General features: G+C 43.2%; 1 long non-coding RNA gene and 1 pseudogene across 1 annotated transcript; one reads left to right on the top strand and one right to left on the bottom strand.

Moving 5' to 3' along the window:
* Nucleotides 1-730: 730 nt before the first annotated feature.
* Nucleotides 731-16,935, bottom strand: LOC130737904 (laccase-15-like; annotated as a pseudogene).
* LOC130737905 (uncharacterized) lies at nucleotides 8,877-10,764 on the top strand. Its single transcript, XR_009019025.1, has 3 exons — nucleotides 8,877-9,315; nucleotides 9,431-9,535; nucleotides 10,061-10,764. It is a non-coding gene; the product is annotated as an uncharacterized LOC130737905 (long non-coding RNA).
* Nucleotides 16,936-17,607: the final 672 nt, after the last annotated feature.

Genomic DNA, 17,607 nt, shown 5'->3' with positions numbered 1-17,607 from the left:
AAGTGACTAGTGAGTATACAGGGTAGAAAAATATAGCAATGCATTGTGGGGTTCATATGAAGGCATTTTGTTTTTGTTTGATAAGCTCATATGAAGGCTGTTGTTGCAAATAATTATCTATCTTGTATTTATTTCCAAATGTTTTTTTATTTGAATAAGCTGGATAATTCAATTTCATTACAACCTCAGGTCATACAATAGTAACTTTTTTTAAGGAATTTTCTCCTTATTTTTCATCTCATGGTTAAATTTCTATTGTAGGATTTGTGAGTCAGTTCAGTGGCGTCGCTAATGAACTGGTTATGGTAACGAAGGCAAGCATATGTTATTAAGGTTTCTTTAGATCAAGATAGTCATTGACCAAAAAAAGAAAAGATCAAGATAGTCAGAATGCTTCAAATGAGTCATGAGGGTCCTTAAAAACAAGTGTAGATCCCCACAATTGAGTTAAGAGAAAACTATAGAAGTGGATCAGACACAACTTTCACCCATAATCATAAGTTTACACTGCCAATGAAAATGTAAATAATTTTTTTTTTGAAAGAAAAATGTAAATAAATTTTAAACAGATAACTAATAAGATTTTAACCATTTTATCATCTTCTCACACTCAAATCATATTAAAATTAAAATAATAAGACTGAAGGCCAATCATCGCTTAAATGAGACAAATGCTATCCTGTTCCAATGTTTATCACATTTTCTTGGCACAGAAGTCACACTATGTTCTTCAACACGGAGGCATGTCTGGAGGCGGAGGTAGTAATTTCTCATCATCTCCTTCTCCTTCGTTTACAATAAACACTGTCTCCATGCCCCAAGAGAGATGGCGCTCTAGATGGCAATGCACAAACCACACTCCTGAGATTGAGATCAGCATTCATGCAACAATGAGCTCTGAACATATAAAACAGACATTGAAACAGAAAATGACGATGAAGTGAATGTTTGGAAATTCGTCTGAAAAACAGCTAAAACCATGGTGGACAGAAGTTAAAGCTAACAGAAGTTGCTTCTGTACACACCACACCTGAACGACTTTCCAAACATGCACTGAAGAGTGAAAGTTTTGCATGCCACATACCTGGGTTACTAGCTCTATACCTTATGGCGGCCCAACCACTTTTAGGCACTAGCACTGTATTTATAAAAGGAGGATCTCTGAGATTGTATCTCAAGGGGTCCTTATGTTAATCGAAGTTCCCAAACCCGTATACAACAACATAGAAACTAGTGCCATGGAGATGAACAGGGTGGTCTAACCCAGCCACCAAGTTTGTATCTTGGAGAACAAGTTCAACTGTTGAGCCAAGTTTAATCACTTTAACCTCAGTTCATTTCTTAGGTATCTCAAGGCTCAGAGGCAAGTACTCTGCAGTGAAGTCAAACGGGAAAGGAGGGAATGAGGGAAATCCCTTGCCATAAACCCCTTTGATGTGGTAGTAATAGGCTTCCAAGATGTGAATGCTTAGTGCTTTAAAGCTTATGTTGTTCATGCTAGCAGCCAAACGTGTTCCATTTGGTCCCTCGCAGGTTTCGCCTTCAAGGCAAGGGAAGGTGTTAATAGAAACTGTGCTCACCATATGAGTAGTGATAGTTTTTGGGACTTCATAAGGGTATGCCTCAGGCAAACCCTTAAGGCTACCAAAATACTCAAAAGCTGCAGTTGTGTCATTGTAATAAGGAAGATAAGGTAATGACGGAGATGAATTTGGAGCATGATTCCCATTGTAGTGGATCCTGGCTGTGGCTGTGGTATTATCAAAGGGAATTCCATTTGCACTTGAATATGCCCTTGCAGCCATGTAGTAGTCCTTAGGCTCTTGGTTTGCATGCAACAACGCATCCACTGTTTGTCCTGGTGCTATGCATATGTAATGTCTTGTCAATGGCTTAGTGTAGCTTGCATCAGAAGCAACAACTGTGAGATTGTGCTTTGCAACAGAGACAAATAGAATGAGATTCATGGCAGCGTTAACGAAGTGCAAAAGATAAGTTTTGTCATGGTCTACATTAAACTTGAATGTTTCTGAAATTTGAAGAATGTGATATAGTTAGTGACTGTGAAATGAAAATGTTTGCCTGAAAATAAAATATTAAGTGTGTCAAAATATGCTTGTTTTGATGGAAAAGGGTGGCCCGGTGCTTTAAAACTCCACTGTGGGTAAGTTCGGTAAGGGGAGCCTTGGTACAACAGTAAAAATTTGCAGTCATGTCACTGAGATCCAAGTTCAAGTCCTGGAAACAGCCTCTTGGGTAATCGGCGAGGTAAGATTGTTTATGACTAAGGTCGTTCCCCCTTCTGAACCCCACGCTTGCGGGAGCTTTGTGCACCCAGTACCCTTTTTAATGCGCAGGTCCAGGAAAGGGTCCGACCACATGGTCTACTGTTACACAACCTGACCTTAATTTTTATACATGAGATTGTTTCATGGACTTGAACCCGCGACCTAAATCACATGACAACAACTTTTTACAGTTGCGTCAAGCTCCTCTTCAGCTTGTTTTGATGACTTGAGAATTAAATTTTGATGCCTACCTGATTCAGAGCAAGGATAGAGGTCACCAGGTTGACCATTAATAGTGATAGCATCAGAATCATTTGGGGCTCCTCCATTACTGAGGAATTCATAATAAACATCCTGTATGAAGGAAATCAATTCCGTGAATATTATTGATGGGTAAACACCCTATTTATACAATTATATTGTTGACTTTTAATAAAAGCTAAACCCTAATTATAGGCATAATAATTACATAAGACTAATTACAAGAATATTCTATTCTATCACACCCCCGCAGTCGAAGCGGGAGGTTCACCGACGCTGAGACTGGAACGAAAATCATCAAAGAGGACCCGAGGAAGACCCTTGGTAAATATGTCCGCAATCTGATGGCGGGAAGGAACATGAAGGACGCGAGCCTGGCCACGCGCGACCTTTTCCCGGACAAAGTGGATATCCATCTCTATATGTTTGGTTCGTTGATGATGCACTGGATTTCCAGAGAGGTAGATGGCACTAACATTGTCACAATGAACCAATGTTGCCTGAGACAGAGGAAAGTGAAGCTCCAGAAGTAAATTGCGGATCCAACAAGAATCGGAGACAACATTAGCAACACCCCGGTATTCAGCTTCAGCGCTAGAGCGAGAGAGGGTGGGTTGCCGCTTTGAGGACCAAGAAAGGAGATTGTCATCGAGGAAAACACAGTAGCCAGAAGTAGAGCGTCTGGTGTCAGGACATCCCCCACAGTCAGCATCCGTATAAGAAACAAGTTTCTCAATAGGGGATGGATACAAGTGAAGACCGTAAGTCAGAGTGCCATGAACATAGCGTAGTACACGCTTGAGAGCAAGCATATGCGCGGTGCGGGGAGCATGCATGTGTAAGCACACCTGCTGAACAGCATAAGAAATGTCAGGACGAGTGAATGTGAGGTACTGTAAGGCACCAGCAAGGCCCCGATACAAAGTGGCATCCTCACAAGGAGTCCCAGAAGAAGAACTGAGCTTCTGCTTGGTGTCAACCGGGGTGGCAGAAGGGTTGCACGATGCCATGCCAGCGCGGACAATGATCTCACTAGCATAAGTGCTCTGACTGAGGAAAAGGCCAACAGCATGCCGAGTGACAGCGATGCCAAGGAAATAACTCAGAGGACCAAGATCCTTCATAGCAAATTCAGATGCAAGAAGTGCCATAAAGGATTTGCGAAGATCATGAGATGAAGCAACGAGGATGATGTCATCAACATATAGCAGAATATAGGCAATGTCAGTACCCCGCCGGAAGATAAAAAGGGAATGATCTGAACTGCTGTGTTGGAAGCCAATAGAGGAAACATAGTCAGCAAAACGCTGATACCAAGCACGAGGCGCCTGTTTCAGACCATAAAGAGACTTCTTCAGACGACAGACATAGTCCGGGTGCTGAGAGTCACGGAAACCCAAAGGCTGATGCATATAGACAGTCTCATGGAGATCACCATGCAGAAAGGCATTCTGGACATCCAACTGATGAATGGGCCAGGATCTGGAGAGAGCAATGCTGAGGACGGTCCGTATGGTAGCCGGTTTCACCACGGGGCTGAAAGTCTCGTCACAATCCACACCTGTAATTTGAGACCTGCCATCACCTACAAGACGAGCCTTATAACGCTCAAACAAACCATTAGACTTCTTTTTATGGCAAAAAATCCACATGCAACGAATAACATTAACATCACAAGGACGGGGAACCAACTCCCACGTATTAGTTCTAATAAGGGCATTAAATTCAGACTGCATAGCGGACTTCCAATTGGGATCGGATAAGGCTTGTTTTGGGTTACGAGGCAAGGGTGAGATGGACGGGTCATCAATAGAGACCGAAAGACTAAAAGGATTTTTAGGTTTGGAAATGTCGTGCATGCTACGGGTAGTCATGGTTCGTACGGGTGGTGCAGGGGGGACCGGAGGCAAGGGCAAAGGCGAGGGAGAAGCGGTAGGGGAGACGGGAGGCGATAAGGGAGGCGAAGAGTCAGTGGGACTCGACGGCGGGACCAGAGGGTCAGGTGGTCGAGAGGATACGGTTTGCCAATGGTGGATCAAATAAGGAGGGAGGTCCTCGGTGAAGCACTCATAAGAAGGGGCAGGAGTCAAGGATAGGTCAGCAAAGGGGAATCGGGTTTCATCACAAATGACATGCCGCGATATGATAATTTTTCTGTGTGACAAATCATAACATTTATAACCTCTGTGATTCATCGGATACCCCAGAAAAACACACGGAGTCGATCGTGGTTGCAATTTGTTTATTGTAGCGGAAGGAAATAGAGGAAAACATAGACAACCAAAAACACGTAAGTGTGAGTAGGAAGGGTCGCGATGATACAACAGCTGAGTAGGAGAATCATTCTGAAGAGTCTTGCGTGGCAAAATGTTCAGAAGGTACGTTGCCATTTGAAGGGCATGATGCCAAAATGAAGGAGGAACTGCGAATGAGCTAGGAGGGTACGGATCATGTTGTTAATGGTGCGAATTTTCCGTTCTGCTTTGCCGTTTTGAGAAGAAGTGTGAGGGCAAGAGAAGCGAAAAATAAGGCCATTAGCATCACAATACCGATGAAAGGATTCATTGTCATATTCACGTCCATTATCACATTGAAGACATTTAATATGTGCTGAATATTGTGTTTTAATAAGTGTAGCAAGAGTAGTAAACATTTCATAAACCTGAGATTTCTTGCTAATCGGAAACGTCCATAAAAAATCAGTGTGTTCATCCAAAAACAAAACGTAATAACGATGACCAGCAGTACTTAAAACAGGAGACGTCCATAAATCACTATGCAAAATATCAAATGGTCTCAAAGTAATAGTTTCAGATGAACAAAAAGGCAACCGAACATGTTTGCCTAAAACACAAGAATCACAAACAGAACTAGAACGCGAAGGTTCACACAAAATAAGTTTACTATTCCTATGATGGTTTAAAGCTGAGGAAGCTGGATGACCAAGTCGATTGTGCCAGACACTAGAAGCAAGACCAGCAAAAGGAGAGGAACGAGTGACTGGGTAGAGGTCGCCGAGGCTGTTACATCTCAGGAGAGGCATCCCCGTCTTGAAGTCAGACACTGAGAATCCAAATGGATCAAAAGAAACAGAAACATTATTGTCAGTAGTGAGTTGTTGCACAGAAATTAAGTTTTTAATAACTCGCGGAGTGTGCAAGACATGATTGAGTGTTAAAGGTTTGTGAGGGGTAGGAATAGAAGTGTGTCCCGAACCCTGAATTGGAATGCCCTGACCACTACCAACTATCAGTTTCTGATTTAAATGACTTAAATTAGAATAAGACGTGAGAGTACCTTGAGATGCCGCAGTATAGGACGAGGCGCCGGTGTCCATGTACCACGTGGTGTCTGGAGAAGTCAAGGACATGGTGTGCATGGCAGCAGCGATATCAGTGGGTGCTGGAGAAGCAGTAGCGGTGTAGGCCTGAGGACGCGGACCTAAAACGCCGGGTTGCTGCGGAGCACCCATGGGACGCGACCACTGAGATGTGGGGTAAGGACAAGGAGGCATGCCCCAAGGGGAAGGAGCCCAACCAGGGGGAGGAGCCCAACCCCAGGGATTCCAGGATGCCTGCGGTGGTGGGCGCCAGGGTGGAGGAGATGCAGCAGAGGAACCAGAGTAGCCAGATGATCCAGGATAACAGGAGCCACCTTTCTTCTTAGGTTTACCAGAACCACCCTGATAAGTGCGATTGTGCCCTGACCGATAACGATGGTTGGAGTGGCCCTGATCGCTGCGGTAGGTGGGGCGCTGCTGAGAGGAGTCAACGGAGGCTTGTGGACGGGAAGCAGAGGTGTGCAAAGCAGTCTGAGAGGCCGGACCTGTCATCCTGGCGAGACCAGATTCCTCTAGAATCAACATGGAGCGGACCTTGAGGAAAGGTGGCAAAGGCTCGCTCTGACGGATCAGGGTGGCAACACCACGGAAAGGCTCAGTGAGACCAGAGACCAACTGAAGAACAAGACGATGGTCACTGACTGGGGCACCAACATTCCGCAACTGATCAGAGATATGTTTCAGACGCTGACAATAGGCCGAAACATTAGAAGAATCCTCCATGCGAGTGGAGATGAAATCCTGGTCGAGAGCAACTGCACGAGAGTTCTGATTGTCCTCAAACATAGAAGCTATACGGTTCCAAGTAGCCATAGCAGTAGAACCTTTCTCCATAACAGTGGCGAGAAGGTCGAAGGAGATGGTGGAATAAATCCAGTGTTTGACGGTAGAGTCACTACTACAGAAATGGCCTATGGTCACGCCCCAATTGCCATGGTTATAGGCGGAACCGTGGCAATAGCTCAATTGCCACGGTTATAGGCGGAACCGTGGCAAAAGGGGGAAATATTTTATTATTTTTTGGAGGGACCGTGGCAATAGGGGTTATACGCTACCCAAATTTTAATTTTTTTTCTCTCACTAACCCTAGCTGCGCCAATCTTTTCCCTTTTCCCTCTCAGTCTCTACTGTTCTCGCACTCTCGCATCAGCGAATCCTCCATGGACGCGTCAAACAGGAACATCGACCGTCTCGGGAACCGCTTCAGGCTTCGGCGACGCTTCTTCTTCGAGCGAGAGAAAGAGTGGCGGCAGTGGTGTTTGGGGTTTGGGTTTCGAACGACTGTGGTGATGGCTATTTGGGTGATGGTGGTGTGAATGGAGGAGCGATTTGGGTGATGGTGGTGCGAATAGAGGAGGGGAAGTGGAGCCCAGCTTCAGATTGAGAAGGGAAAGTGGTTGTGGTGGCGTTTAGGGAGAGGAAGAGTGGCGGCAGTGGTGTTTGGGGTTTGGGTTTCGAAGGTCAATGGTGATTTGGGGGTTTGAAGGTCAGTGAAGAGGGTTTGAGGAGAGGATACAGGAAGGAGGAGACAGAATGGGTGTGGGTTTGAAGATCTGAGTTCTTCTATCTTTCAACTTTGATTTGTTGGGTTTGAAGATTCTTGGTTCTTAAATTTGGGTTTTTCAGGTTGAATGTTATTGATCTCTAACTTGTGTGCTCTTATTGAGTGTTACTTTGTTTAAATTGTGAGATGTTGAATGATCTGGGTTTATTTTAAGATTCACTCATCTTTCACGCAGAGTGAGGGAACCCTAGTCTGCGCCGTCTCTCTTCATCGAGCCCTGGTTCCGTGCAGCCGTCACCGCGTCTCTGAGAACCCTAGTTTCTTTTGCTGTTTCATGTGCTTTTGTAATTTACGAAATCCTGGTATCTTGAGTGTATCTATTGGAAGAAGCATTCTGCATTTTTCTCATCTGTTTTTTGGGTTATGCTCTGACTGAATTATTACCTACAGGTGTTGTCTGCTCTCAACCTATACAGATTTGTATTAATGACAGAATCTTCAGGTATTTAAAATCAATGAAATCTCAAATAAAGCAATAAAAAGTGCCATGAAACAAATATTTCAAAAACTTAAAGCTGTTGGGTGAAGACACATGAGTGATTTTAGATTATATTTAAAACATGCTGATAGGTTGAGTCTTAAAGATAGACATAAGGTGTATGTTAGGCACCAGAATAAGTAAAATGGCCAACTAATTGTTAGTTAGTACTTTTTGTTTTTGTTGTTAGTTAGGATTTAGGAATACTCTTTTAGTATAAATAAAATTAGAGGTGTGCTGCTGAAGTTAGTTTTTGGGAAGTTGGTAGTTGGAGGCACTGATTCATCAGGAATCAGTTACATCTTTCACATAAACTTATTCTCTCTTTCAATAGATAATACATCTCTCAATTCAGAATCACATTGATTCTGGGCAATTCTTTTCTTCTGAATCAGTGTTCTTCTTTCTCTCTTGCATTACTAGTTCTAACACATGCCCTCTCACTCAAGAGCTTATTGGGTTTGAAGCATGGACAATATACAACCTCACCTAGCTTATGCTGAAATTCAAACTTTTTATTAGAATAATGGGTAATAAGGATTGAACTCTAGACCACTTATTCATAGAGGTTATGATACTATGCCATGAATCAAATATCCCAAAGCTTAAGCTTTTGGGTGAAGAAGACACATGAATGATTTTATATTATATTTATAACAAAAAGAATTGGGAAAAATTACATAATAGGACTTCTTATATTAAATTTCAAGGATTTGGAAGATGAAAAACAAGCTTTTGTGTTAATGATCCTCTTGAATGACTAGCTGTGTTCTTGAACAGAAACATGTTTACCTAGAATTTTCTTTTGTGAGTGTCCCTGAAAAGTTTGAACTAGTTACATCTTTGTAGTGGTTTAATAATTGGTAGTTGCTAAACATAATCTAAATTAAAGTCTATTTATCAAGGTTTTGCAATTGCTTTTATAACAGGAAAGACAAACTGCAATGGTGTCCTATCAAGGAACACTTTGTTGAAGGCCTTCAATGAATGGTTGCTTCCTTTGCGGACCTTAGTGACAGGTATATTGGCAGAGAACAAGAATGATTATGATCAGCTTGCAGTTGACACTTTATGCACAATAAATCCACTTGAGTTGGTGTTGTACCGGTGCATTGAGCTTGTAGAAGATAAGATAAAGGAAGCCACATAGGCTATCCCACTAGCCAAAACTTTTATCGCTTGCTTCTTTTCAGTATCCCGTAATTTATGATTCTGCTTTTACTATTTATTGCTTGCTTCTTTTCTATCGAGATAGTTTCTTTGATTCTCTCACTGGATTGGATTTAAGAGATAATGACAATAGGATCATAATCAAGTTTATGATAATCACCCGTTGAAGCTGCTTGTAAAGGGTTTCCTGCAGACAGAGTCATGGAATAAAAGGGTAATGTTCTGAGTCTTTGAATGATTATTGAAATTTTGAGCTGCAATCTGTATGGCTCTTCTTTGTTGTTTTCCCACCTCAGAATTGACTTCAATTACCACACTAACACTTGTAGTCTAGGAACTGCTTTGGCTCTTATGAAGCAGTAGCATGGTGCGAACATGCTTTTGGTGCGAACCGGCCAGTGTTTCCTCCTCAATGGTTTCATTTTCTTAGGAAGGTATTTTATTTCTTTCTTCCCTCATCTCTTCTTCACTTTATGCAATCTGCATCATACTAATTCCTTTTATTTTTCTACTTCATAATATTAATCAACTACTAATTTTCCAAATCATCTTTTGCAATCCAATCAATGTCAACGTTGGTTACAAGGAGATGTTAAGTTACTACTAATAACAGGATCATTGTTGTCTGCCTGGGCTTTTTTAAACAGTGATGGAAAGGAATTGGAGGATTTTCAGGGTTGATTGAACTCAACAACACTACATTTTAGGCTATTCTACTTCCCTAGTCATATGTTGCACTTCTTGTTTCTTTTGTTGCTACTACCTTGTATATACTATCACCTTGATCCAACCTTTAGCTGTGTTTGCAAAATTTAAGGGAAGGATTTCAACTCTTTTAACATCTTATCTCAGGCGATGCATAAGTAAATAGTTCAAAATAGTTTAGAATAGAAACTTCTTTGTCATAATCTCCAACCTGAAATTTCACCTTCACTCTACTTGTTTTGTATATGTTTCAGGGAAGCCCTTACTTGGTACTCTACTAGATTCATATAGAAGTAGCTTGCAAAATTTAAGGGAAGGATTTCAACTCTTTTAATATCTTATCTCAGGCTCAACCTGAAATTTCACCTTCACTCTACTTGTTTTGTATATGTTTCAGGGAAGCCCTTACTTGGTACTCTACTAAATTCAGTCACATCATTTGGTTTCTAATTAGATGAAATTCAGTTACATCTTGATTAGAAAGACTAAATTGCATCCACTCATCTTGATTGAAGAAGGATATATAACAAACTGGCTTGAAGCTTCTTATATGAAGAGGTGATTTTTTGTCTACTTCATTGCATTCTCATATTTGGCCAGGACTTTCCATGATATTGGCCCTAGAGTAGTTTTTATAGCTCACTTGAGAGAGTATGTTCTCAAGAACAATTAGTTATTAATATTATTAGTATTGTTTTGGACAAGTTAGTGAAGTGGGTTCAGTATTGTTATTCTCTTGGCTGGAATATTTGAATGTAGGTTCTCTTGGCTGGAATATGTGAATGTTGTTGTTCTCAACATGTGATTTTTTGCAAGTTTATTTTTCTTGTATTTTTTCTTGCTTATGGGTTCAAACACCCCTCCCCTCCTATTTAAAATGCACTGCAATTTATGTACAGACCAGATCAAATAAAAAAAAATCCGAAAAGGGCATATTTTGTATACAATATTTGCCAAAATAGAGAGACACATATTGCCACGGTTCCTACCTGGACCGTGGCAATAGAGGCCATCTATTGCCACGGTTCCTCCCTGGCCCGTGGCAATAGAGGTCATCTATTGCCACGGTTCCTCCTTGGACCGTGGCAACAGATGCCACATATTGCCACGGTTTCCCTTTTCCAACTGTGGCAACAGCGAATCAATTGTCACGGTTCGAAGTTCAACCGTGGCAATTGAGCAATTGCCACGTGAGCTATTGCCACGGTTCAACCGTGACAAAAGGGCGGGTTTAACCGTGGCGATAAGCCTTTTCTGTAGTAGTGAGTCAAGAGTGGCCCACCGAGCATAGGAAGCATCGGTGCGCGCAGGAGGCTCCATGTCAGCTTAAGGAATGATGTGGTGGAGCACCTAAGTGGCGTGAGCATGAGTTTCAAACAATTCAGCCCACAGAGCATAATGATCCTTGTCTAGCTCGAGTTTGAAAGGAATGTTGTTTTTGATATTGGTGACAGCAAGTGCCGGATGAAAATCCGACTTGGCAGATGCTGGCGGGACAGGCGGAGTGACCATAGTGGTGGCAGTGTCACTCGTGGGGGCGCCGTTTGGAGAGCCAGGGGCAGAAGCGGAAGTTGCCATGTAATTTGCTAAATATAAAAAGTATTTTTTTTTATATTGCTGCAGGTGCGGTTGGACCGGGTTTGAAGTGAACCGGTCCGGTCTGTGGCGAACCGGAAAGCAAAAAAGAAAAATAAAAATAAAAAAGAAAAATAAAAATAACAAGGGAGGAGGACGCGGGTCGGGTCCTCTGGATCCTTGGGTTGCACGGGTCGGTGGCTGCAAACAGGGGCAGCGACGGAGACCTAGTGTCCGGGAGGACGGCGCGAGGGACGACAGTGGCCGGCGCTGGCGGTGGAGCGTCCGATCGACGGAGCGGGGCACGGAGGTCCTGCTTGGAGACGCACGCGGGCACAAGGGGAGAAGACCCTGTGCGGCGTGGGAGCGGTCTGCGATGGGAGAAGAGGAACCGCGAGAGCAAAGGAGACCGGAGGCGGCTGCGGCGGCGCTGGCAATAGAGGAACGCGGCGGCGGCGGCGGAGCGGCTGCAAGAAGGGAGAGGCAGCGACTGTGGGTGAGTTTTGGAGAGAGAAGAAGGATAGAAAATTAAAATAAAAATTAGGTCAGATTTGAAGAGGGGATCTGAACCTGCTCAATGATACCATGAAGGAAATCAATTCCGTGAATATTATTGATGGGTAAACACTCTATTTATACAATTATATTGTTGACTTTTAATAAAAGCTAAACCCTAATTATAGGCATAATAATTACATAAGACTAATTACAAGAATATTCTATTCTATCACTGTACATCGCTCTTCCACCATTCTCCTGTGTTCACCATAGTAAATAAATAAATAAGAAAAATAAACTAATAAAAAGGGTACAAGAATACTGTAAAGGATGTCTGATACCTAATAGAATTGGCACTTCGGCATCAGGTTTGGGAAAAGGGTATTCAGTACCCTTGTTTGGATAGACAAAGATAGGGCCATGGACTGTGGCTCTCAGCCACTCACTATGAGCATGCCACCATATGGTCCCTTCCTCATAAGAAAGAATCACCTTCTGTCTGAATTTGCCACCAGGTTTGATGGGGCACCTAAGTGGCGTGAGCATGAGTTTCAAACAATTCAGCCTACAGAGCATAATGATCCTTGTCTAGCTCGAGTTTGAAAGGAATGTTGTTTTTGATATTGGTGACAGCAAGTGCCGGATGAAAATCCGAATTGGCAGATGCTGGCGGAACAGGCGGAGTGACCATAGTGGTGGCAGTGTCACTCGTGGGGGCGCCGTTTGGAGAGCCAGGGGCAGAAGCGGAAGTTGCCATGTAATTTGCTAAATATAAAAAGTATTTTTTTTTATATTGCTGCAGGTGCGGTTGGACCGGGTTTGAAGTGAACCGGTCCGGTCTGTGGCGAACCGGAAAGCAAAAAAGAAAAATAAAAATAAAAAAGAAAAATAAAAATAACAAGGGAGGAGGACGCGGGTCGGGTCCTCTGGATCCTTGGGTTGCACGGGTCGGTGGCTGCAAACAGGGGCAGCGACGGAGACCTAGTGTCCGGGAGGACGGCGCGAGGCACGACGGTGGCCGGCGCTGGCGGTGGAGCGTCCGATCGACGGAGCGGGGCACGGAGGTCCTGCTTGGAGACGCACGCGGGCACAAGGGGAGAAGACCCTGTGCGGCGTGGGAGCGGTCTGCGATGGGAGAAGAGGAACCGCGAGAGCAAAGGAGACCGGAGGCGGCTGCGGCGGCGCTGGCAATAGAGGAACGCGGCGGCGGCGGCGGAGCGGCTGCAAGAAGGGAGAGGCAGCGGCTGTGGGTGAGTTTTGGAGAGAGAAGAAGGATAGAAAATTAAAATAAAAATTAGGTCAGATTTGAAGAGGGGATCTGAACCTGCTCAATGATACCATTAAAGAAATCAATTCCGTGAATATTATTGATGGGTAAACACTCTATTTATACAATTATATTGTTGACTTTTAATAAAAGCTAAACCCTAATTATAGGCATAATAATTACATAAGAATAATTACAAGAATATTCTATTCTATCACTGTACATCGCTCTTCCACCATTCTCCTGTGTTCACCATAGTAAATAAATAAATAAGAAAAATAAACTAATAAAAAGGGTACAAGAATACTGTAAAGGATGTCTGATACCTAATAGAATTGGCACTTCGGCATCAGGTTTGGGAAAAGGGTATTCAGTACCCTTGTTTGGATAGACAAAGATAGGGCCATGGACTGTGGCTCTCAGCCACTCACTATGAGCATGCCACCATATGGTCCCTTCCTCATAAGAAAGAATCACCTTCTGTCTGAATTTGCCACCAGGTTTGATGGGGCACCTAAGTGGCGTGAGCATGAGTTTCAAACAATTCAGCCCACAGAGCATAATGATCCTTGTCTAGCTCGAGTTTGAAAGGAATGTTGTTTTTGATATTGGTGACAGCAAGTGCCGGATGAAAATCCGACTTGGCAGATGCTGGCGGAACAGGCGGAGTGACCATAGTGGTGGCAGTGTCACTCGTGGGGGCGCCGTTTGGAGAGCCAGGGGCAGAAGCGGAAGTTGCCATGTAATTTGCTAAATATAAAAAGTATTTTTTTTTATATTGCTGCAGGTGCGGTTGGACCGGGTTTGAAGTGAACCGGTCCGGTCTGTGGCGAACCGGAAAGCAAAAAAGAAAAATAAAAATAAAAAAGAAAAATAAAAATAACAAGGGAGGAGGACGCGGTCGGGTCCTCTGGATCCTTGGGTTGCACGGGTCGGTGGCTGCAAACAGGGGCAGCGACGGAGACCTAGTGTCCGGGAGGACGGCGCGAGGGACGACGGTGGCCGTTGCTGGCGGTGGAGCGTCCGATCGACGGAGCGGGGCACGGAGGTCCTGCTTGGAGACGCACGCGGGCACAAGGGGAGAAGACCCTGTGCGGCGTGGGAGCGGTCTGCGATGGGAGAAGAGGAACCGCGAGAGCAAAGGAGACCGGAGGCGGCTGCGGCGGCGCTGGCAATAGAGGAACGCGGCGGCGGCGGCGGAGCGGCTGCAAGAAGGGAGAGGCAGCGGCTGTGGGTGAGTTTTGGAGAGAGAAGAAGGATAGAAAATTAAAATAAAAATTAGGTCAGATTTGAAGAGGGGATCTGAACCTGCTCAATGATACCATGAAGGAAATCAATTCCGTGAATATTATTGATGGGTAAACACTCTATTTATACAATTATATTGTTGACTTTTAATAAAAGCTAAACCCTAATTATAGGCATAATAATTACATAAGACTAATTACAAGAATATTCTATTCTATCACTGTACATCGCTCTTCCACCATTCTCCTGTGTTCACCATAGTAAATAAATAAATAAGAAAAATAAACTAATAAAAAGGGTACAAGAATACTGTAAAGGATGTCTGATACCTAATAGAATTGGCACTTCGGCATCAGGTTTGGGAAAAGGGTATTCAGTACCCTTGTTTGGATAGACAAAGATAGGGCCATGGACTGTGGCTCTCAGCCACTCACTATGAGCATGCCACCATATGGTCCCTTCCTCATAAGAAAGAATCACCTTCTGTCTGAATTTGCCACCAGGTTTGATGGGGCACCTAAGTGGCGTGAGGATGAGTTTCAAACAATTCAGCCCACAGAGCATAATGATCCTTGTCTAGCTCGAGTTTGAAAGGAATGTTGTTTTTGATATTGGTGACAGCAAGTGCCGGATGAAAATCCGACTTGGCAGATGCTGGCGGAACAGGCGGAGTGACCATAGTGGTGGCAGTGTCACTCGTGGGGGCGCCGTTTGGAGAGCCAGGGGCAGAAGCGGAAGTTGCCATGTAATTTGCTAAATATAAAAAGTATTTTTTTTTATATTGCTGCAGGTGCGGTTGGACCGGGTTTGAAGTGAACCGGTCCGGTCTGTGGCGAACCGGAAAGCAAAAAAGAAAAATAAAAATAAAAAAGAAAAATAAAAATAACAAGGGAGGAGGACGCGGGTCGGGTCCTCTGGATCCTTGGGTTGCACGGGTCGGTGGCTGCAAACAGGGGCAGCGACGGAGACCTAGTGTCCGGGAGGACGGCGCGAGGGACGACGGTGGCCGGCGCTGGCGGTGGAGCGTCCGATCGACGGAGCGGGGCACGGAGGTCCTGCTTGGAGACGCACGCGGGCACAAGGGGAGAAGACCCTGTGCGGCGTGGGAGCGGTCTGCGATGGGAGAAGAGGAACCGCGAGAGCAAAGGAGACCGGAGGCGGCTGCGGCGGCGCTGGCAATAGAGGAACGCGGCGGCGGAGCGGCTGCAAGAAGGGAGAGGCAGCGGCTGTGGGTGAGTTTTGGAGAGAGAAGAAGGATAGGAAATTAAAATAAAAATTAGGTCAGATTTGAAGAGGGGATCTGAACCTGCTCAATGATACCATGAAGGAAATCAATTCCGTGAATATTATTGATGGGTAAACACTCTATTTATACAATTATATTGTTGACTTTTAATAAAAGCTAAACCCTAATTATAGGCATAATAATTACATAAGACTAATTACAAGAATATTCTATTCTATCACTGTACATCGCTCTTCCACCATTCTCCTGTGTTCACCATAGTAAATAAATAAATAAGAAAAATAAACTAATAAAAAGGGTACAAGAATACTGTAAAGGATGTCTGATACCTAATAGAATTGGCACTTCGGCATCAGGTTTGGGAAAAGGGTATTCAGTACCCTTGTTTGGATAGACAAAGATAGGGCCATGGACTGTGGCTCTCAGCCACTCACTATGAGCATGCCACCATATGGTCCCTTCCTCATAAGAAAGAATCACCTTCTGTCTGAATTTCCCATCAGGTTTGATGGGGCACTGGGTGATATATTCAGGGCCATCTAACCATGGATTACCTGGTTGTTTCACTCCATGCCTGCCCACAAATCAGTTGCAATGTTACTAAAATTAATGAAGTTTGTATTGTTTAATTTCGAAAGGGGAGCCTTGGCATAAAAGTAAGAAGTTATTGCCACGGTCATATGTTCAGATTCGAAACAGTTTGAATAAAAACTATGGTAAGGCAGCGTACCATAGATAAAGTGTCGAGACCACTCCCCGGACCCACACATGGCGGGAACTTTGATGCACAAGGCAGCCTTTTTATTTATTTATTTTTATAACACTATCTAAACTTTTTAGTTAAGGAATCAATACCAGTGCAAAGTGATGTTGTATTTTCCCTTGTTATGAACATTTACATATACCGTTTCACCTCCGTATGCTCTGATAATAGGACCAGGAAATTCTCCATTTACAGTCAATATGGATTTTGTGCTACAGAGTCTTGTATAACGAGCTTCTCTAACCTGTAACATTTGTCAAATTAACTATTTAGTCTATAGTCTAAACAGATAGGATAAATAACATGATTGGAGAGAGAAATTACTGTTTGCAATCTCATGCAACAAGAGAGTCTGGAAAGACACTAAGAAAAATTATTTAGAATTATGATGCTGTTGCAAATGGAACATAATTTGTTAGCATATATACTTACAACGAAATTGTATTCATTTGGTCTTTGGGAAGTAATTCCAATGAAAGAAAAACAGTAGAGTTTGAAGTAAGACTATTTTCATGCTGAGTCTCATTTTCATGATAGGAAGTGTTTAATTCGATCCTGCTATAGTGTTACTGCTGATTTCCCATGGTTTATGAATTGAAAGCATTTCACTGGGATATTTTATATATGCAGAGGAAGAAAACTTGATGAGATTTGTTGATGAGCATTAATCTTAGTCATTGAACATGATTTGACATCAGTGTCATTGTTTATCAGGATAACATCAGCTCACGTTAGCTATGACAATAGAGGAAAAATTTGCAAAAGTGAGGAGGTGGTATTCTTCAACTAATGGTGCCTGCTCTGGGTAGCTTATTACTTCTTAGAGCATAGATAGCTTTATTGAGTGAAGTTGATCCAGTTTGGAAAATAATGGAGTTGTAATACCAACAACTTGGCTAGTGGAAGGTTGTTAACAATTATGAACTGTGATTTTACTTAGCTAATTAGAGTAGATGCTTTCTTTGATAAGGAAATGAGTGGGAAAAGAAAAATTGATTATTTCCTTATCTTGGAGCTCGTATTTTGTCATAGAAATAGTAACATGAAAAGAGATTTTGTTTAGTTCAACCTAATAATTGAGAAACTTGCACTACAACAAAACTGGTTTCTAGCGACGGTCATTTTGCGGCGCTTCAACGAAAACCGCTGCTAGAAGTCACTTTGCGGCGCTTCCCGAGGCGGTTTTTATAACTGCGGGGGTTTC

Source organism: Lotus japonicus, chromosome 2 (genome assembly GCF_012489685.1).
Source record: "Lotus japonicus ecotype B-129 chromosome 2, LjGifu_v1.2".
In the NCBI taxonomy this organism is placed as follows: domain Eukaryota; kingdom Viridiplantae; phylum Streptophyta; class Magnoliopsida; order Fabales; family Fabaceae; genus Lotus; species Lotus japonicus.
This window is presented reverse-complemented; position numbering and strand designations above follow the sequence as displayed.